The 23,107-nt window shown below is 51.5% G+C and overlaps 1 protein-coding gene across 1 annotated transcript in view; it reads left to right on the top strand.

Annotated features, from left to right (window-relative positions):
- The first annotated feature begins 4,181 nt into the window (after nt 1-4,181).
- The window catches only part of LOC137422161 (putative E3 ubiquitin-protein ligase HERC1), a 443,323-nt gene continuing 424,397 nt past the window's right edge, over nt 4,182-23,107 (top strand). Inside the window, 1 exon segment of the mRNA XM_078772274.1 lies at nt 4,182-4,336. The gene's annotated coding sequence lies outside the window, so the exon portion shown is untranslated.

Raw genomic sequence — 23,107 nt, 5'->3', positions numbered from 1 at the left:
AAACGCTGCCTCTCTCTGCGGTTTGGAGGGCAGGTTTTCCGATGGACGTTCGTCACCGCCGACGTGCCCATGGCACTGCTTGGCGCGGACTTCCTGTGCGCTAATGGGCTCCTGGTCGACGTCAAGCGCAGACGGCTTGTCCAGGCCGAGACGTTCAGCTCGCTCGCATGTGCGTTGCCCAGCTCAACGAGCGGCTTGCCAAGCGGCTTGCCGAACGATTCGGTTCCGGCCACGTTGGTCTGTACGCTTCCGGCAGCGGACGCATTCACCCGCCTCCTCGCCGGCTTCCCGGCCCTCACGCGGCCCACCTTCTCGGCGGGGGCCGTCAAGCACGGGGTGGCCCATCACATCCCCACCGTCGGGCCACCGGTCTACGCCCGGGCACGCCGCCTCGAGCCGACGAAGCTGGCAGTGGCAAAAGCGGAGTTCGCTACCCTGGAGCGACTCGGCATCGTTCGGCGCTCAGAGAGCGCTTGGGCGTCGCCGCTGCACATCGTGCCGAAGCCCGGCGGGGGATGGCGACCGTGCGGGGACTATCGCCGTCTCAATGACGCCACGACTCCCGACCGCTACCCCGTCCCCCACATTCAGGACTTTTCCGCCCGTTTGGCGGGCAGGTCCTTCTTCTCGAAGGTGGACCTCATACGCGGCTACCATCAGGTCCCCGTCAGGCCGGAGGACGTCCCAAAGACGGCGGTCATCACGCCATTCGGACTCTTCGAGTTCCTGCGCATGCCCTTCGGTCTGAAGAATGCGGCTCAGGCGTTCCAGCGACTGATGGACAGCATCCTGCGCGACTTGGATTTTGTCTACGTCTACCTGGACGATATCCTCGTCGCCAGCGCGTCCCGCGAAGAGCACCTACGCCACCTCCGCACGCTCTTCGAACGCCTGGGCCAGCATGGCCTGATTGTGAACCCCGCAAAGTGCCGGTTCGGCGCCGCCACAATCGATTTTCTGGGGCACCGTGTCACCAGGCACGGCGCCGTCCCCCTGCCGGCCAAGGTGGAGGCGGTGAAGGGGTTTCCGCGCCCCCGCACGATCAGAGGGCTGCAGGAGTTCCTGGGCATGGTGAACTTTTACCATCGGTTCCTGCCCCGTATCGCCCAGCTCCTGCGCCCCCTGCACGAAGCTCTCCGAGGTAAGCCGGGCAAAGGTGACGTTACCTGGACCGAGCAGATGGACACGGCGTTCACGGGCGCGAAGCTCGCCTTGGCTAACGCCACCATGCTCGCGCACCCGGCGCCCGATGCACCGATCGCCCTCACCACCGATGCCTCGGACTACGCGGTGGGCGCGGTGCACGAGCAATGGGTGCGTGGAGCTTGGCAACCGCTGGCGTTCTTTAGCCGGCAGCTTCGCCCGCCCGAACGCCGTTACAGTACCTTCGACCGCGAGTTGCTCGGACTTCACTTGGCGGTCAGGCACTTCCGCCATCTGCTCGAGGGCCGGGCGTTCACTGCCTTCGTCGACCACAAGCCGCTGATCTTCGCGATGGGCAAGGTCACCGAGCCGTGGTCGGCCCGGCAGCAGCGTCACCTCTCGGCCGTGTCCGAGTACACGACGGACATCCAGCACGTCGCGGGGAAGGACAACCCGGTGGCGGATTGCCTTTCCCGGGCCGTCGCCCACGCAGTCCACCTCGGCATCGACTATGCCCGGATGGCAGCGGACCAGGCCGCTGACCCCGACGTCCAGGCCTTGCGGACCGCCGTCACGGGCCTCCGCGTCACCGAGGTGCCGTTCGACGGCGCGGGCGCGGCTCTCTTGTGCGACGTCTCCCTCGGGCGTCCTCGCCCCATTGTGCCCGCGGGCTGGCAGCGCCAGGTGTTTGACGCCATCCACGGCCTGTCCCACCCGGGCGCGAGGGCCTCCCAAAGGCTGATCGCCGACAAGTTCGTCTGGCATGGCCTCCGGAAGGCCGTCCGCGGCTGGGCCAGGACGTGCCTCGCGTGCCAGCGCGCCAAGGTGCACCGGCACACCCAGGCCCCGTTGGCCCCGTTCACGGTGCCGGAACGCCGGTTTGACCACGTCCACGTGGACCTGGTGGGACCTCTGCCCCCCTCGCGGGGTTTCACCTACGTCCTCACCATGGTGGACCGCACCACCCGGTGGCCGGAGGCCGTGCCCTTGGCGTCGACAACGGCGGCCGATGTCGCGCAGGCTTTCATCGCCACCTGGGTCGCCCGGTTCGGCGCCCCCTCAGACATCTCATCCGACCGCGGCCCCCAGTTCACCTCGGAGCTCTGGGGGGCGGTTGCGCAGGGGCTCGGGGTCCGGCTGCACCGAACCACGGCCTACCACCCCCAGGCTAACGGCCTGTGTGAGCGATTTCACCGCTCATTGAAGGCCGCGCTCCGGGCCACCCTCCGCGACGGCGGCTGGGTCGACAGGCTCCCCTGGGTCCTGCTGGGCCTCCGGACGGCGCCCAAGGAGGACCTGCGCGCATCCGCGGCGGAGTTGGTCTTCGGGCAACCGCTGCGGGTGCCGGGCGAGTTCCTCCCCGACTCCACGGCACCATGGTCCGCGGCACAGCAGCGCTCCGCTCTGCAAGAGACCGCCCAGAGGTTCGCCCCGGTGCCAACGGCATGCCACGGGCACCCACCGACGCACGTCGCCCCGGAGCTTTGCACGGCGGAGTACGTCTTCGTCCGCCACGATGCCCATCGGACACCACTGCGGCCCCCGTACGATGGGCCTTTCCGCGTGCTGGAGACCGGGGCGAAGCACTTCACCCTGGACATCGGCGGTACTCCTGACCGCGTTTCGGTAGACCGCCTCAAGCCGGCCCACCTCGATGTGGACCATCCACCGCCAGTGGCCCGACCCCCACGTCGGGGCCGCCCTCCTGCGGGCGGACCCCCGGCACCGCCCAGCCCCGCCGCCACGGCGCCCCCCGGTCCTGCACCCATCCCAGGGGCAGCCAGGGGCATCCCACCTGGTATCCCTGCACCCCGGACGCCGCCGATCGCCAGGGGGCGCTTCGGCCAGGTCATTCGTCTGCCCCGCAAACTGGCCCTCCAGGTGCGCGGGAATTCTGGGGGGGCGCGTGTGGCGGACACAAAAGCCCACTGGCGTGGTGACATCATTCCACGCACCGAGTGGGCGGTGGCCACGCCCGAGGGGTAGGCGTGGCCTCATGATATACCCCGGGCGACCAGCCCGGAGGAGTTCAGTGTTACAGTGTAGTCTTACAATAAAGACGTTTATATGTTACCGCTTGTCCGCTTCCTCCTTGCTCACAAGCAGCGCGCGTAACGCCGCGCTTTATCCCCACTTTTCTTCTGCTGTAGCAACGCCAAACGGCACAGGAATGTGGCATTTTGGCAGCAATATTCTTGCAGCTTTAGTACATTACATGCGGTAAAACATCAACAAAACTTTACCGTTGCGGTATTTTGAATGTCGCGGCCGGCTGACGTAAACAGCGCCGATTTTCCCCTCTTTGGTCATGGCGGCTCACCTATCACCTTCCAAACGGCACAGGGTCACGTGATAGGTGCGCACTCTTGTTTATTTATAGAACTCTGTGGGTCTGGGTCCGGAGGGGTGGGAGTAGGTGGAGGAGGAGGAGGAGGTATGAGGAGGAGGTGGAGGAGGAGGAGGAGGAGGAGAGAGGAGTAGGGAGGAGGAGGAGGGGGGGCATAGAGGAGGGGAGGAGGAGGCGGGAGGAGGAGGAGGAAGGAGGAGAGGAGGAAGGAGGAAGGAGGAGGAGGAAGAGGAGGAGGAAGAGGCGAAAGAGAAGGAGGAGAAGGACCTCTGCGTTGCCCGGCAACGCCTGGTACTTTGCTCGTACTAGTAGACAAACAGCGACGCTTTAACGAACGATAGGCAACGAGCCGCACTGCGCCCAAGTTGTGTTTTATCATTGACAACACTTACTGTGGTCGGATTGCTAGCTGCAGTTGCTGGATTTTTGTAGCGTTCTTAATGTTCCTTGCTCCCATAACGTTGCTAGCCTGAAGCGGTGTATAAGCTTTAGCTGCTCAGAGCTGCATCTCATTTAATATTTTTGTTGTTAAACATAAATTATCACGATACATGTGACAAGCACCATAATGTAATAATAATGTAACGCGGAAAACCCTCGAACCTTTGCAAATGCTCGGATTTGTAAAATTGCAATCAAACTTCCTCCTCGACAAGGTCACGTGTCGCATGACGTAGTACGCTGCCGGGCCGCCGCCTGGTGGACAGGAAAACCGGCTTCAATCTCAACCGTGTGGAAAGGTCTCTGGTTTTCGTGCTTGTCCGACCAATTACACATCTCCCGTCTGGGGGTCATGCACGGCTCGTTCGGCGCGGAAGGAGCCGAGAACGTCTCGCTGTAGCTGAGGTAGGGACGATTCCTGGTGCATTCCCTTCATTATTTGCTACTATTAGTATTACTAGTAGTAGTACTACTGTCATCGCTTGCACAAGCGCAACGGGCCTGGTTAATATGGACAGAACCCTCTCGAAATGAGGTCGATTTGTATTTTAGACGAGGCAGAATCCTCTTAGTCTTACCGATGACATTGTCATTGAGACATGAAAGATTTACCTACTTGATGAGATTGGTTCTGTCGATCTGGCGTTCTACCGGAATGATACTGTTGTAATGATGCGGTGGTTCGTGATCTGTGGTGAACAAGTACTACTACTAGTACACTGTACACTCACTGTACAGTGCAAACTGCAGAATTGTCGAACTGTAAATCTCATGCCTTGACGTGTGTGTGTCGTTGGTTGTTATCTCCATGTGCGGGTTTCAGAAGGTGGAACGGAGCCCTCCCACCTTTCAAAAGCGTGTGTGTGTGTGTGTGTGTGTGTGTGTGTGTGTGTGTGTGTGTGTGTGTGTTTATGTGTATATATAATTGTGTGTGTGTGTGTGTGTGTGTGTGTTTATGTGTATGTGTATATATAATTGTGTGTTTGTGTGTGTGTGTGTGTGTGTGTGTGTGTGTGTGTGTATATAATTGTATGTGTGTGTATATATAATTGTGTGTGTGTTTATGTGTATGTGTATATATAATTGTGTGTGTGTATATATATATAATTGTGTGTGTGTGTGTGTGTATATATATATAATTGTGTGTGTGTGTATGTATAATTGTGTGTATGTATGTATGTGTATGTATAATTTATGTGCATATATAATTATATATATACTGTATATGTGTGTGTGTATAAATAGGCCTATGTGTGTAAGCTGGGCTGAAAAGATCGAAACCTTGAGGAAGAACGGTGCCCAGCTGATGATCCATGCAGTCGGGAAACTAGTCAATTGCTTACAGGTTAAGGTTCTTGCTTTAGGTGGAGAAACTATGTTTTAGGTTTACAATTTAAATAAAGTTGAATATGGGATGTTGTGAAATTAACATCATTTACAACAAGCCTTTAAATTATTTATATTTAAGTTTGGGAACAACCAATACTGTACAATTAATTGTGTGTGTGTGTGTGTGTGTGTGTGTGTGTGTGTGTGTGTGTGTGTGTGTGTGTGTGTGTGTGTGTGTGTGTGTGTGTGTGTGTGTGTGTGTGAATAAAAGAGAGAGATAGAATTGTGAGGAACAGAAATGAAAAAACGAGGTGTGTGTGTGTGTGTGTGTGTGTGTGTGTGTGTGTGTGTGTGTGTGTGTGTGTGTGTGTGTGTGTGTGTGTGTGTGTGTGTGTGTGTGTGTGTGTGTGTGTGTGTGTGTGTGTGTGTGTGTGTGTGCGCGTGCGTGTGTGTGTGTATATATTGTTGCGGTTTTGTGAATAAAGAATGACCCCCCCTCGTAGGTAGTTGCACCACAACATGTAGCCTCGCTTTAGTTCAGTTATTTCTTAGTAAATGTAAGCGTAGTCTCCTTTCCTGTGTTAGTTTGCGTTGAGCAGACAAGTGAGTTGGGTGTTCTTTGGGCTGGAATGCTACGTGCTTGGCCTAGAACAAGTCTGGCAGGCCGAAGGGAGGAGCTGCAGGGGAGTGGCCGGTAAGCGGCGAGCAGCCAATCGGAGCTCAAGGGGAGTGGCTAACAACGGCAGCGAGAGGAGAGGCTTGGAACATTCGGCTAAGACTCTGGGGCGGGGCCATGAACCCTGCCCCGGGCCCCCCGCCTCAGTCAGAGCTGGGAGAGACCTGGTGGCAAAGTGGAGTGTGCCCTATAAGTCGTGGTGGTTGAGTCGGAGATCAGAGAGCGCTGTGAGCGCAGTGAGAAAGAGACATTGTAGCCACGAGTGGATTCAGTTGCTTGTTATAAGCCCCCCTCTGTACACGAACTCTCCCTGTGCCCTGCGCTCTGCTGCTGCCTGTGAATAACGCGCTCGTGAGGACGATCCATTACGGGCCACAGACGCTCTGTGTCTGTTCACTTTGTATAGTTGTAAATAAACCTGTTCTTTCTTCCATTTGATCGTGCCCGTCATTTCACCATTGGCCTAGCATCGCACGAATAAAACCGCTCAAATCGGGTTCAATAAAAGTAACGGCACGAGTCACGTGATACGCAAACCGCTCGGGCGTATTCGATTAGCGTGGCTTGTGCGAGGTCCAGTCCCCGTTTTCGTGGCGGCGTGGCTACCGAAGGTACGTGTGGAATCGACCCGATACCCTTCCGCACGCTCGCTACGGGAGTGGTGACTCGGCCTCGTTGACTTGAAGACCCGAGGGGGAAAAGGGGTTTAACCCCCCCTCTGTACGTCGGCGGGCTTCGAGAGATCCGCAACAAATTGGTAGTCAGGATTGGGATTTGAACCCTGACAAAAAAAAAAAAAAAATTAGACCAACAAATTGGACCCGCAACAAATCGGTGTCCAGGAGTGGGATGATTGGACCTAGAGTGCGTTTCACGCACTCAAAAATTAGGAGTGGACGAAATTTAGTTTTTAAAAACCAAATTATATTCGTACGATGGCTGGCCAAGATGGTCAGATGGCGGTGGGAATAATAAATGAGGAAGAACCAATGACCCAGGACCGGCAGGAACAGTTGGTAGTGGAGGAAGTAGATGAGGGTGCAGCAGCAGGGGAAGAAAATGGCGGCGCCTCGCACGTGGCGGCGGAAGCCGAGCCCGCGGTGCCAGGGGACTGGGGCCTATTTATGGCACAAATGAGGGCCTACATGGTCAAGTCGGGTGACGACACGCAAGAGATAAGGGATAACATGAATATAATGAATGGAAAAATGGATGCCCAGTGGGACAAATCCACCAGGGAAATGAAAGAATTGGGGGACAAATCCACCCGGGAAATTGAAAAATTGAGGGAGGAATCCAGGTGCGATATGCAGAAGATGAGGGCAGAGTCGAGAAAGGACATACATAAAATGGGGGAGGACATTGGGCGCAAGTTGAGCGGGAAGGTCGTGGTGGTACGCGACGGGGTGAAGCGATACGGGGAACGCGTGGAGAGCGAGGTAAAGCGGAGCACAGCCAAATTGACTGGGGCTATGGGGGTAGCGACACGGTGTGTAGAGGAGCCGACGATCGTCAAATTGGAAAAGGAAATTTTGGGGGCGCCGGCGAAGGCTGGGTTGGAAAAAGAAATTTTAGGGGCGCCGATGATCGTCGGGCTAGAAGAAAAGACGGGGGTTGAAGAGACAGAGAATAAATCATGGGAGGTGGAAATGGAATATGTGCAAGGTCTGTGTTCACACCGTGATGCCGTGCTTGCTAACCCCATAAAAGGTTTGCAGGTGCTGGCGGAGAGGCCGGGGAAGGAGGGCCCTAAGGTGAATAGCGCAAGTGGCGGGAATGTGTTTGGCGCGAACGGGTGCTCGGTGCGCTTGGGAGAGAGGCGAGACCCGGGCGTTCGTGATGGGCCCATTGTGCGGTGTACGCGGGAGAGTGGTACGGAGTGCGAGGAGCGAGAGTGCGTACCGGAGTGTGCGATGGCCGAGTGTGCACCGGAGTGTGTGATGGCCGAGTGTGTGGAGAGAAAGTGTGCACCGGAGTGTGCGAGGGCCGAGTGTGTGGAGAGAAAGTGTGCACCGGCATGTGCGATGGGCGAGTGTGTAGGGGAAAAGTGTGCACCGGAGTGTGCGATGGCCGAGTGTGTGGAGGAAAAGTGTGCACCGGAGTGTGCGATGGCCGAGTGTGTGGAGGAAAATTGTGCACTGGAGTGTGCAGAAAAAGTGTGCACTGGAGTGTGCGAGAACTGAGTGTGTGGAAGAAGAATGCACACCGGAGTGTGTGTGGGAAGCGTATGCACCGGAGTGTGCAATAGCGGAGTGCGAGGAAGAATGCACAACGGAGTGTGTGGGAGGCACGTGTGCGCCTGGGTGTGCGAGTGTGGAGTGGGTCGCGAGGTGTGAGGACGCGGCTCAAGCATCGACACAGACCGGGGTAGCGCGTAGTGGGACGGGTAGCGTACTTGAGCCCCCGGTGAGTTGTGTGCTGCAGGGACCGGAGGGAATCGGTGCTGCGTCGGTCTCGCAAGGACCGGTGTGCACGATTCGTGCCTCCGGCACCCGCACGGTATGGTTGGCTCTGTACGGCGGCAAGGCCGATCGGCCGGGTTCAAGGGGAGGTATGAGGGATCGGAGCCACGCACCTTGTCGGGTGCGGTGCTCTGACCGTGGCCGGTTGGGTCATCATTGCGTGGGATCGCGAGGCCCCGCGCAGGGATGGAGCCCGGCACCTGAGCCCATCGATCCCTCCCCCCTTGGATCGAAAATGCCGGACGGACACCACATACAGGCGACCAACCACCCGCATGGATCGCTCGGCCCTTCGAGGCCGAGCTGTGACAACGAACATCCACATGGAGAGGCTCATAGTTTAGAAGACTTGGGGGAGTAGTGTCCCCCACGTGGGGGAATGGTAGTGTCACCATTCCTCACACGGGGGGGGGGGGGGGGCATGAGTATTAGTTTAGGGGGATGGCAGTGTTAGGCCCATGGAGAGGCCAGCAATGGTTGCCTCCATGGGGCACCGAAGCTAGCCGAGGGAGGGCTAGGATAATTGATAGGGATTTAGAAGACAGTAGAGACTGAGAATTAAGTAGCGACACCTGAACTATAGAGGGGACGTAGAGAGTTTAAGTGGTTGATAAAGAAAAAGGGTGTGCTTAGTTTAAAGGGATGACGAGGGAAGCACGAGTTTTAGGGGAAATTAGTTAGGTAGATGATGCTGTGTGTTTGAGGAATTGTGTTGAGGTGTAAGAATAAGAGGTGTGAAAGTAGTTGCTGTGGAAGTAAAAGGTGTGGAATGCATGGTGCGAAGGATCAAATGGGGGGAAGTGGAACCCATTCGCGAAAGCCCTGGGGGGTAGTGTAAAGCCAGGTAGAGGGCATAGGCAAATTACATGGATATTGACACCTGTGGTGCGGGTCGTAGCAAGTAGTGCTTTGTAGGGTGCATGAGACTGTGGAATGGCTGGGCGTGTGGCTTAATTAGTGAGTATAGTTATTGAGGAACTCCGTCACTGGTAGTTTGTCGGCCAGGTGAGGCCGTAGGTAGGCTCTGGGAGCTGGTTAGTTGTAGTTGTGAGTGGGGCCCAAGGATCCCAGGAGAGGACCCGGGTTGCCCGATGCCAAGGTGGGCATAGAGGGGGTCAGTGCCAGGGAGGGCCTTCCCCGGTTAGGTAGTCGCAGGAGCAGGCAAGCTCGGGAGGCGGCTTCAGTGACGGAGGTGCGCAGGTAGGTAGACCTGCTAGTGGAGCCACACGACCCAGCCCCGAAATTGTGCGAGGGCACAGTGTGAAAATTTGCGGGGTGAGACCCAAATTTGGAGGGCACCACAGTGTGGGCAATGGGAATTCGGGTTCTTAGAACCACATAGTTTAAAGAGGCCGATTGGCAGGGTACGACCCCGGGTAGTTTAAAAGTGTAATGTTACTAGAGTAGTTAGGATGAGAATTCCATTCGCACCATCCACAGCCAGTCACCAAGGAGGACGAGCTCCACACCGAGGCTCTGTAAGCCGATTGAGTGGTAAGACGCATCATGGCGTGGGTGAGACATTGTTGTGTTCCATCCCTTCCTTCCTGGGAGGGAGTCGGTGACAAATTTGGTATAGAGGGGGATATGGGAGACAAGACATAGAGACGGATTGTAAATACAAGGGGGGCTAGGGTAGTGTAGCCAACGGTGGGGGGTACGGACGGTTAGGGACGAGTTTGCTATGCTCGCTCTACTGTGTCCCTCGCATCGCACCAGGCATGATGGCGCCTGGTCACCTTGTTTTTCGTGTGCCACTGTGTCCTTTCCGTTTGCTTGTTGCGCTTCGTCTTCCCTCCCCGCCCCAGGACCATTTTGGAGGCCGAACTGTGCAGCATCCATTCTGCAGTGTCGCACCGGTGCAGCCGAACTGTGCGGCAGTTTGCTGCCGGACCCACCTTGTTGCACCCTTGCTACACCTGTGCAGCCGAACTGTGCAGCACTTTGCTGCCAAACCCATTTTGCTGCACCCTTGTCACACTTATGGACCACAAGCCTTGTGGCTCGCACCCAGGCTGTGCCGCATCTTTCTGCAACTTACCTTGCACCTTCGGACCAATTGATGAGTGGCACTGATGCCACGCAGTTGGACCACGTGAGAGTGGCCCTGCTGGCCAATAAAAAGCATTGTTTACTATCGTGTGCCAGGTATGAAGAAGATGTGGAAGCTTAGATGGCCCTGATGCTTCATATGGCCTGTATGCCGGTCAGGGCCAGCCGGTTTTGTTAGCCGCACACAGAAGATGCAAGATGCAAGATGCAAGTAGCAAGTGCCATATCAAGTGTTGATTTCTCTCCTCCAATTTCTTCCTAAAGTGCAGGTCCTGGGTCATAGAATTGTAAATAAAGTTCAGTTCTCTGCTTGTAAATATAAGAATGTGCCCACCGTCTATGTGTTTAGTTTGAAATTCCAGAAATACTCGGGTAGTTGTGGGTGTGAGTCTGTTAGAGTAGCTGCTCATCGCATTAGGGGGGACATATCTAGTGTTAAAAATGTCGCACACATGGGTCAGAATAAATGCTAGAGGGATTACACCTATGTGTCACATTGAAAAGTAATGGTAAATTTGCATGCCAGGCTCTACCTGTCGTTGCATTGTTGGGGTCGGCTCGGGACGATTCTGGTGAGAGAGGGGGGTAGTGTTGCGGTTTATTTACAACTATACAAGTCGAAGAGACACAGAGCAGGCTTAATCAGTCTTAACTTATCCCCGGACAAGGGCCCACTCACTCACGCAGGGAAAAGAAGGAAGGACAGTTCGTGCTTCAAACGCGCCTTGGCTCCGGTCGCTCGCGGACAGCTCGCCAGGCGTGGCCCTCGGATGTTCGCGGCATGTGTGCTGGGAGCGCAGGCAGGGAGACCGTGCGTCTGTGGCCTGGAATGGATCGTCTTCACGAGCGCATTATTCACAGGCAGCAGCAGAGCGCAGGGCACAGGGAGAGTTCGTGTACAGAGGGGGGCATATAACAAGCAACTGAATCCACTCGTCGCTACAATGTCCTCTTTCTCACTGCGCTCACAACGCTCTCTGATCTCCGACTCAACCACCACGACTTATTGGGCACACTCCACTTTACCACCACGTCTCTCCCAGCTCTGACTGAGGCGGGGGGCCCGTGGCAGGGTTTTATGGCCTCGCCCCAGAGTCTTACCTGAATGCTCCAAGCCCCTCCTCTCGCTGCCGTTGTTAGCCACACCCCTTGAGCTCCGATTGGCTGCTCGCCACTTACCGGCTACTCCCCCGCAGCTCCTCCCTTCGGCCTGCCAGACTTGTTCCAGGCCTAGCACGTGGCATTCCTGCCCAAAGAACACCTTACTCACTGGCCTGCTCAATGCAAACTAACACAGGAAAGGAGACTACGCTTACATTTACTAAGAAATAACAACTAAAGCGAGGCCACATGTTGTGGTGCAACTACCTACGAGGGGGGTTGGGGGGCCATTCTTTATTCGCAAAACCGCAACAATATATATATATGTGTGTGTGTGTGTGTGTGTGTGTGTGTGTGTGTGTGTGTGTGTGTGTGTGTGTGTGTGTGTGTGTGTGTGTGTGTGTGTGTGTGTGTGTGTGTGTGTGTGTGTGTGTGTGTGTGTGTGTGTGTGTGTGTGTGTGTGTGTGTGTGTGTGTATATATGTGTATGTATGTATGTATGTATGCATGCATGCATGCACATGCATGTGTGTGTTCGTGTGTTTTTGTGTGTTCGTTAATTAATTAGATATATAGGCCTATAAGTATTGCAGTTCTGTGAACCGGCAATCCCCGAAGGTAATTTGCAACCAACAAAAGGTCCTGAGTTGGTAATCTCATAAGTATTTGTTCAGATAGTCCTTCCCTTCTGTGTCGTGGGTTTTAGTGGGACAATATGCATTGTGGGGGATTAGCTAGGTTTTTCCCCTTTTCTCCCCATTTTCTTAAAGCCTTTTAATTTGTGCCATAACTAAATCCAAACTCTGAGACAACGACCTTAAAACACCTGTGCCAATTTTGTAAACAGAAAGGTAAACCAATGCAAGTAATCCCTTTCACCTGTGTCTCCCACTTCCTTTCCATAATCAACATGCTCAAGCATTACCCTGGTAAACCAGAGTGCAGTGTCAACAACAGCTGCGCGCTTTACATTGCGCCTCCTGTTCTCGCCAGCTTGCTTCCCAGTCAATATAGAGATCATTGGAAGAGATCATCAAGAGGTCATCTCGAGCAGTTCTCAAGATGTGGTCTCATATCGCTCGTTCATCGACCCCCCTCCTCAATCGCTCTGGAGCTCCCTGACGCTTGGGGTTGATCATGGCTTGGCAAACAGCGCAGGACAGATGAGTGGAGCGAAGCTAGGAGGCGGGGTGGCGGCACGGAGCGCTGGGAGAAGCGCTAAATCCAGGCATCAAGTGGGGAGCATCTCCGGACGAGCCGGACGATCCTCAACCCATATGCGGGGGTCCTTCACTACAAGCTCACACTCATTAACTGAAGTAATCCCTCCCACCACCCCTCACCTAAGCGAATGGGACCCGTGGGCTCGGCGGCTCTGGTTCGGTGAGGCCAGAGGTCACACAAACCTCACTCTGCTGCTGTCTTCTTTCCCTTCCGCTTGATGAGTCTGATGGGCACCCTGTTATGTGTAGATTGGGTAGTTGGCTGAGCTAGATAGGTCGGGACATCTATGCTCTGTGTCTCTGTGTTTTCTAAAGTCTGTGCGACCCTTGTGCATTGATTGCTGATTAATTTATTCCTTGTGTGTGTATTGCCTGGATATTGATTTTGCATTTCATTGCTTATATGCTCCCCTCAGCCCCCTACCTCCATCCCTGTAAATAAATCCCCTTGTTAGAAAGCCTTTGCTGCTATACCGATATGTGTGAACGTTTTTGCTGCTGTGCTTATAAATGTTTTCATGCAATCTGTCGATGCCAGGTTGGTGTAGTACAAGCCTGTAATTCTTCCCTTTTTCTTATAATTTCTTATCAACGGAACGGGAGGTGGCTTCCGGCTTCTTGCTCATAACTCGTGTGAGCGGGATTGTTTTCGCCATCTTTGCCTTTGCTTTATAAAACCGTTGTGCAGAAAAGGAAGTTTGGCATCTCGTCTTATCCAAAGTTTGATTACGGCATTTTTCCTGGATCCACCGTTCACCATTATCCTCTGTACTAGTTCAGCTTACCGTAGGATTCCAGAGCCTACTTATTACCCCTATTGTTGAATTGATATTCTGATCTGCTCGTGATATATTTTCCTCCATTCGTACAATATAGCCCATACTAGGGTAGCCGGGACATTCAACCCCAACAAATTGGCTCCATTCCAAGTGTGCACTGGCAATTTTTCGCTCGGCTGCAATCTATTAAGGTAGCATGAGTATACAACGAGGGCATGTTTCCGAGCTGGAAGACTACTTGACCCACAGGTAAACGGTAATTAGACGGAGGACTCTGGACCAAGAAAGTGGTCGACTAATTGTTGTTTGCAGTTGCCGAGCAACCCGCCCGGTTCGTGGAGTTATCTGTGCCCTGGTGGCCTCAGGTCTGGTGAGTTTGGGGGAGCCGAGGCAGCTGATCCCCAAAATCCACGGCTGCAACTATATACTCGTGTGTGTGTGTATATATATATATATATATATATATATATATATATATATATATATATATATATTAGCCGAAACCCGTGGAACATCCACGGAAGGGAGGATGTGGTGTATGGATAGAGTGTACCATTATGGATGGCATAGGGGAGCGCTCATGGGATCTTCTTCTTCCGTTAAGCTCCAATTTTTTCTCTTTAAGTTAAGTCCAATCAGTCCTCTCTGCTCGAAGTGCTCAGGCCATGCCTTCCCACTCTCATACTTTTATTGCCGTTCGGTGTAGAAAGGGATTGACATATCGTTCGTCTGTTTCAGCTCGTTATCTTTAAGCTTCCTTACGTCTCGCCACCTGCTACACCTCTCTGAGTTACGAGGATTTATGCAACGCACCCCGAGTATCGCAACGTCACTCCATTTAACTTTATTAAAATGACGATAAAGACGTTTCCTTATATATCCTAATTTAAAATGTTCAAGGGAATAAAAAGACCATTTGGTTCACACCACCCATGTTCACACCACTCGACTGTCCAATCAGCGGATGGCTCGCTTCGCCTTCGCCCAGCAGATGCCAATACGATGGCGTTGTAAGATGGCGTCGTATCAGCAGTTAATCGGATGCTTTTGGGCCCCAACGTCGGCTAATTCAGATTTTTCGAGTATGGCTGTACGTGATAAACAAAGAGCGCGGTTCGTAGATCGTAAATCCATTAGTGCCGTGGGCATCGGGTCACTGGGTGCGGCGTAAAAGGGATAACAAAGTCGAGTCCTTACGCTATTATTATATAGATATATATACACACAACAACAACAACATCATGTATTTTAAGGCCATTTTCCCTGCGAGAGTGGGGGTTAGCCTTGCGGTCCCCATGACAATCTTCTCCATTTTGCCCTATTTTCTGCATCTCCCCTTGTTAACCCCCTTGCCCGCATTTCTTCTTCCACCATCTTTAGCCAAGTCTTTCTCGTTCTTCCCCGTCCTCTACTTCCTTCTACATTCATTTCCATCACTCTTCTCAACCAGTCACTTTCATCCTTCCTCAACACATGACCAAACCATCTCAACCTGTTGCTCTTCAGAGCATCAATCAACAACAGCAATAACATGCATTTTAAAGGCCATTTTCCCTACTAGAGTGGGGGTTAGCCTTGCGGTCCCCATGACAATCTTCTCCATTTTGCCATATTTTCTGCATCTCTCCTTGTTAACCCCCTTGCCCGCATTTCTTCTTCCATCATCTTTAGCCAAATCTTTCTCGGTCTTCCCCGTCTTCTACTTCCTTCTACATTCATTTCCATCACTTCTCAACCAGTCACTTTCATCCTTCCTCAACACATGACCAAACCATCTCAACCTGTTCCTCTTCACAGCATCAATCACAGGCTCTATTCCCATCATCTTTCGCAATTCATCATTTGTCTTCCTCTCTCTCAACGATACTCCGCACATCCGTCGAACCATTCGCATTTCCACCCTTTCCAACCTTCGTTGCTGCTCTACGTTCATTACCCATGTCTCGCTCCCATAAATCATAACACTTCTCACACATGCAGCATACACCTTTCCCTTCAGCTTCAACGACACTCCCCTCATCATCAGCACGCCACTCAATTCCCGAAACTTCTTCCATGCACATCTCACTCGAGCAACCGTTGCCGAGTCTGATCCACCTTCTCCATTCAGCATGTCTCCGAGGTAGCTAAATGTTTTCACACCTTCCAGCTTCACACCGTCTCCAAGATCCAACTCAACATTTCCTCCATCTGCAGCTCCCTCTGTGCACACCTTACATTTGAATGTAGCTGCCACACTGGTTAATGACCCTCTCAGACCACTACATTTTTTATGAACCCACTCAGCGCACATTGTACACTGAATGGAGTTCACTCCGACACCCTTCCTACACACAGCACAGGGCCACTTCCCAGTTCTTTCCACCTCACCACATGCTTTACCACTTGCCATCACCTTCGTCTTTCCGATATTCACCTTCAGACCTTTTGTCTCCATACATTCCTTCCACGTGTTCATCTTTTCCTTCAGTCCATCCATACTTTCCGCAATCAACACCAGATCATCTGCATACAACAACTCCCATGGTAAACCCTCCTTTACTTTCTGAGCCAGCACCTCCATCACAGCTACAAATAGTAGTGGACTTAGTACCGACCCCTGATGCACTCCCACCTTCACCTCAAACTCACCACTGTTCCCGTCCTTCGTCCTTACAGCTGTGTGCGCTCTTTTGTACATTGCCATCACTACTCTGATCAACCATTCCTCCACTCCTAACTTCCTCAATGCCCATGTCAATACTTTGCGTGGAACCCGATCGAATGCTTTCTCCAGATCAACAAACCCAAGAAACAACTTCTTCCTCTTCTCCATGTACTTCTCCTGCAACTGCCCCACAATGAAAAGCGCGTCTGTCGTTCCTCTTCCTGGCATGAATCCAAACTGCATTTCGTCGATCTTCACTTTCTTCCTTATCCTCCTCTCCAACACCCTTTCCAATACCTTCATTCCATGCTCCAATAACTTTATCGCTCGGTACTAGCCACACTCCAGAGGGTCACCTTTCCCCTTGTATAGAGGGACGAGGGTACTCGGTTCCCAATCCACTGGAATGCGGCCTTCTTTCACCACCAGATTACAGATCTCTGTCATTCTCTTCACACCCCAACTTCCTGCTGCCTTCAACATATCTCCCACAACTCCCGTCGGCCCTCCCGCTTTTCTACCCTTCATTGCTTTTATCGCTTCCTCAACTTCCTTCTCAGTTATCTTCTCTGCCGGTCCTAAAACTGGGTTACTCTCTATGTTGCCATCCCATTCATTCTCTGTATTCAACAGCATTTCCATATATCTTTTCCATCTTCCTTTAATTCCATCTGGGTCGACAACGATTTGTCCCACTTCATCCTTCAAGCAACTTACCCCCATCACATCACACCTCTCTTTCGCTCTCTGCTTTGCAATCCTGAATACTGCTTTCTGACCCCCTTCCGAATCCAAGCGTTCTCCGAACATTTTCCTACATGCCTCGTGCGCCTTTGCTACCTCTTTCTTTGCAGCCTTCCTGGCTGCCTTATAACTTTCATGCTCTGCTGTTTCTGCTCCCGTACCCTTCGCCTTCTGCCACTCCTTGAACTTCTTCCTCTTCTCGTCAATCCTCTTTCCAACTTCATCATCCCACCACCATGTTTCCGAGTGCCTCGGTGGTCCTTTTGTCCATCTACATACCTCACCAACGGCTCCCAACAGACTAGCTTTCATTGACATCCAACCACTTTCAAGCTCAACCACATCATCCTCGACCCTACTCAGCCTCTCTTTTAATGCCTCCCTTACTGTCACCTCTTTCAACCTCCACACCTTCATTCTCGGTTGGTACTTCACCCGCCGAGCTCTCCTCGCACCTTTCACCCTTACGTCGCAGACAACCAAGTGGTGCTGTGAAACAGCCTCCTCCCCCGGGATCACCTTTATGTCCCGGAGGTGCCCCCATCTCGCCTACGCACCATCAGGTAGTCAACGGTTGTCGTCGACCCACCTGACGTGTATGTAACGAGCTTATTATCCTCTTTCTGGAACTGAGTATTACAAATCAACAAATCAGCTCCATTAGCAAACTCCAAAATCCTTTCACCTTCTCCATTTCTCACACCATATCCGTAACCCCCATGAACCCCGTCAAAACCATCCATACTCCTTCCCACATGTCCATTTAGGTCTCCTCCTACCACAACAACTTCCTCATCTTTCACGTTTTCCATCAGCTTCTCTATCGCACACCAGAACTTGTCCTTCTCTTCATCGCTTCGACCAACCTGCGGAGCATATCCCGAGATGACGTTCACCAAGAGCTTTCCAATCATCATTTTGACCATCATCAACCTATCACCACACTGTCACAGCATCAATCACAGGCTCTATTCCCATCATGTTTTGCAATCCATCATTTGTCTTCCTCTCTCTCAACGATACTCCACACATCCACCGAACCATTCGCATTTCCACCCTTTCTAGCCTTCGTTGCTGCTCTACGTTCATTACCTATGTCTCGCTCCCATAAATCATAACACTTCTCACACATGCAGCCTAAACCTTTCCCTTCAGCTTCAACGACACTCCCCTCCTCATCAGCATGCCACTCAGTTCCCGAAACTTCTTCCATGCACATCTCACTCGCAACCGTTGCCGGGTCTGATCCACCTTCTCCATTCAGCATGTCTCCGAGGTAGCAAAATGTTTTCACACCTTCCAGGTTCACGCCGTCTCCAAGATGCAACTCAACAGTTCCTCCATCTGCAGCTCCCTCTGTGCACACCTTACATTTGAATGTAGCTGCCACACTGGTTAATGACCCTCTCAGACCACTACATTTTTGATGAACCCACTCAGCGCACATTGTACATTGAATGGAGTTCACTCCGACACCCTTCCTGCACACAGCACACGGCCACTTCCCAGTTCTTTCCACCTCACCACATGCTTTACCACTTGCCATCACCTTCGTCTTTCCGATATTCACTTTCAGACCTTTTGTCTCCATACATTCCTTCCACTTGTTCATCTTTTCCTTCAGTCCATCCATACTTTCCGCAATCAACACCAGATCACCTGCATACAACAACTCCCACGGTAAACCCTCCTTTATGTTCTGAGCCAGCACCTCCATCACAGCTACAAATAGTAGTGGACTTAGTACCGACCCCTGATGCACTCCCACCTTAAGTTCAAACTCACCACTGTTCCCGTCCTTTGTCCTTACAGCTGTGCGCGCTCTTTTGTACATTGCCATCACTACTCTGATCAACCATTCCTCCACTCCTAACTTCCTCAATGCCCATGTCACAACTTCGCGTGGAACCCTATCGAATGCTTTCTCCAGATCAACAAACCCAAGAAACAACTTCCTCTTCTCCATGTACTTATCCTGCAACTGCCTTACAATAAAAAGCATGTCTGTCGTTCCTCTTCCTGGCATAAATCCAAACTGCATTTCGTCGATCTTCACTTTCTTCCTTGTTCTCCTCTCCAACACCCTTTCCAATACCTTCATTCCATGCTCCAATAACTTTATCACTCTACGAGCCACATTCCAGAGAAGAATGTGCGGAGTGCGGAGGAAGTGGATGTGCGGAGTATCGTTGAGAGAGAGGAAGACAAATGATGAATTGCGAAAGATGATGGGAATATTGCCTGTGATTGATGCTGTGAAGAGGAACGGGTTGAGATGGTTTGGTCATGTGTTGAGGAAGGATGAAAGTGACTGGTTGAGAAGAGTGATGGAAGTTAATGTAGAAGGAAGTAGAGGACGGGGAAGACCGAGAAAGATTTGGCTAAAGATGGTGGAAGAAGAAATGCAGGCAAGGGGGTTAACAAGGAGAGATGCAGAAAATAGGGCAAAATGGAGAAGATTGTCATGGGGACCGCAAGGCTAACCCCCGCTCTAGCAGGGAAAATGGCCTTAAAATGCATGTTGTTGTTGTTGTTGTTGAGCCACATTCCAGAGGGTCACCTTTCCCCTTGTATAGAGGGACGAGGGTACTCAGTTCCCAATCAACTGGAATGCGGCTTTCTTTCACCACCAGATTACAGATCTCTGTCATTCTCTTCTCTCCCCAACTTCCTGCTGCCTTCATCATATCTCCCACAACTCCCGTCGGCCCTCCCGCTTTTCTACTCTCCATTGCTTTTATCGCTTCCTCAACTTCCTTCTCAGTTATCTTCTCTGCCGGCCCTAAAACTGGGTTACTCTCTATGTTGCCATCCCATTTATTTTCTGCATTCAACAGCATTTCCATGATGCTGTGAAGAGGAACAGGTTGAGATGGTTTGGTCATGTGTTGAGGAAGGATGAAAGTGACTGGTTGAGAAGAGTGATGGAAATGAATGTAGAAGGAAGTAGAGGACGGGGAAGACCGAGAAAGACTTGGCTGAAGATGGTAGAAGAAGAAATGCGGGCAAGGGGGTTAACAAGGAGAGATGCAGAAAATAGGGCAAGATGGAGAAGATTGTCATGGGGACCGCAAGGCTAACCCCCGCTCTAGCAGGGAAAATGGCCTCAAAATGCATGTTGTTGTTGTGTTGTTGTATTCAACAGCATTTCCTTTTTCTCTTCCATCTTCCTTTAATTCCATCTGGGTCCACAACGATTTGTCCCACTTCATCCTTCAAGCAACTCACCCCCATCACATCACACCTCTCTTTCGCTATCTGCTTTGCGATCCTGAATATCGCTCTCTGACCCTCTTCCGAATCCAAGCGTTCTTCGAACATTTTCCTACATGCCTCCTGCGCCTTTGCTACCTCTTTCTTTGCAGCCTTCTTGGCTGCCTTATAACTTTCATGCTCTGCTTTTTATAAGGCAGCCAAGAAGGCTGCAAAGAAAGAGGTAGCAATATATATATTGTTACGGATCTCAGAGACGGCACTCCCCTTAGCAAGGTGGGGTTAATCCCCTTGGCCTGTTAAGCTGGCCGTCTCTGGTCCTGGTACTTGTAACGCTCTTTTGCGGGGTGGAATTTATCAGGGTTATTGGTCAAGGTGTTCTCCCGAATACCTTTACCAATCCCTCTGCAAAACAGGGAGACAAGTACCGCTCGAACCACGGACAAGATGGTATTTGCCGAGCGGTTTAGCAATCCGCAGCCCGAGCCATTAACAAAAGACTAACCCGATTCCGAGCATTGGCCAAATCGTGCCACAGGTACTCGATTGGAGACAGGATGAAAACGATCAGGGGAAAGAAGAAACCAAAGGTAAGAAATAACAGGTATTTATTAATTATTTACAAAACAATGAAACCAAAGAAGAAACAAAAGCAATATACAGAAGAAGAAGAAGACACAGGGCAAACCTTAAAACAATCTTATATTATTCCCCAGGACAACAAACAGGACAGACAACAGACTTACACGACAAGGAATGGCAGTCAGGAATGACTGGAAGAAGGAGAAGGGTCCATGCAGGTGACAGGGTAGGAAGGTCCGGGCCGGTGCGCAGTTTCGAGGTTGGCTCCAGTCCACGCTCCGGCTCGAGGCGAAAACCCGGCGGCAGCGGCACGTATTCGTTTCACGCGGTAGGGGCTTTCCGAAGCAGCTCCGCGCAGCTTCGTCTCTCACAGCCAGACCCCACCAAGTGCCGTCTCCAACCCAAGTCGAGTCTCGTTTATCTCCTTCTCACTCGACTCGCAACCGCACCTTCTCACCCGACTCTCTCTGCCTTCTTCATAAAAAGGCTTCTTGCTCGCGCTTATATTACGCGTGTTGCAAATCAATGCGCGCTTCATGGAGCCACGCCCGCGATGGTACCTTGCCAGCCCTGGTTGGTCGGTAGGGGCTCGCTGACTCCGCCTCGGGTGGTGCGTCGGCGTGCCATGCCCGTGATCTGGCGGCCCCGCCCCCTTCTTTCTCGGCTTGACCGCATGGCTAATGGCGGCTGGGGCGAGCGCTGCAGCTGGCAGAGGCGCGTACCACAATTGGTTGGAGAGGGACGTCGCAAAATGAACGGAATAGGGCCTATCTTATTTGATTAATGCAACGCAGATTCAACTATTGGGAACAGGTCCTTAACTGAAACACACAATAATGAAATAACTACGAAGAGGTCCGAAAGTTCGCTACGTGTTGTTCATGGACTAACTCGGGTGCGATCTTTAACAAACCAATTGATGGGGATATTTACAGGGGAACATTTATAAGGGAAACATTTACTAAAATTTACTAGTGAAGGTTCTAAAAACCGTAAGAATATATATATATATATATATACAGTGAAACCTTGACTTACGAGTTTAATTCGTTCTGTGACCGAGCTCGTAACTCAATTTGCTCGTTTCTCAAATTAAATTTCCCCATTAAAATGCATTGAAATGCTATTAATCCGTTCCAGCCCGCCAAAAACCACACCAATTTTTTTTTAAATATACAGTATATATAAAAATATCTCGCGCTTTATATTTCACCTGTATGCAGCATACAAGTTGGCAGGATGGCCTGGACTGGACTGGAGGTACGCACACTTGACTCTAAACTGTCCAGCCTGGGTTTGAATCCCGACCCAGCTATAACCTGTCATGGGTGAATCACAGGCAGGGTGATTCATCAATGTGTGTACCGCTAAACTGGGCGCCCCGTTTGCGTCCCATTAGTTGTTGGATGTTAAGGATCTCACCGTGTTTTCCACAAAGAGAAGGCGAGCTATCGCCGGCACTCTGAACAAGTTGTGGCCTGGCATGCTCTTCTCCTCTGCCGTTATATACGTCCTCCTCGGCATCTTTTTCCAGAAAAGCCCTGTCTCGTCACAGTTGAAGATTTGCTGGGGGATGTATCGTTCGGCTTCTATCAGTTGGGCAAAAGTTAAAATAAAATCTTCAGCTGCCTTCACATCCGCCTCACCAAGTCGACAACACGCACACCTCGCTCATGTTTTTCGACGATTGCGTGTTTTATATCCAAGCACATCATCCTCTTCTTCTTCTCAGTACTGCCCTTGGCACTCAATTTCTTAGGACCCATGGTTAAAACTAAGAAATTTTCCAAAATAACCAAAATGCGAAAACAAAGCAGCAGCGATATACGGCAGAGATGCTTGCACGGCAAGATAACCACGTGACCGGAACCCACCTGGTGGCGGGTGGCGTAAGCTCGTAACTCAGATCTCGGCTCGCATCTCAAAGCAATAAACCGCCCGAGCGACGGCTCGTATCTCGGAAAACTCGTAAGTTGGTGCACTCGTAAGTCAAGGTTTCACTGTATATATATATATATATATATATATATATATATATATATATATATATATATATATATATATATGTATATACTATATATACATACATACATACATACATACATACATACATACATACATGTACATACATACATACATGTACATACATACATACATGTACATACATACATACATACATACATATAGCCGATATGCAGTTGCACACTTTTATTAATACAAAGAAAAGTTAAATGTAATAACCAAAATAAAGTAAGCAATTTCTGTTAACTGCAGTTAACTAAAGACATTAACTGAACACATTGTTATGCTGTTCTTCAACTTAAGTGATTCGAGGTGATCAGTGTGAACACGTCTGTGACACTTATCTT

This window comes from Myxine glutinosa, chromosome 2, assembly GCF_964187855.1.
Source record: "Myxine glutinosa chromosome 2, kmMyxGlut1.1, whole genome shotgun sequence".
NCBI classification, from domain to species: domain Eukaryota; kingdom Metazoa; phylum Chordata; class Myxini; order Myxiniformes; family Myxinidae; genus Myxine; species Myxine glutinosa.
This window is presented reverse-complemented; position numbering and strand designations above follow the sequence as displayed.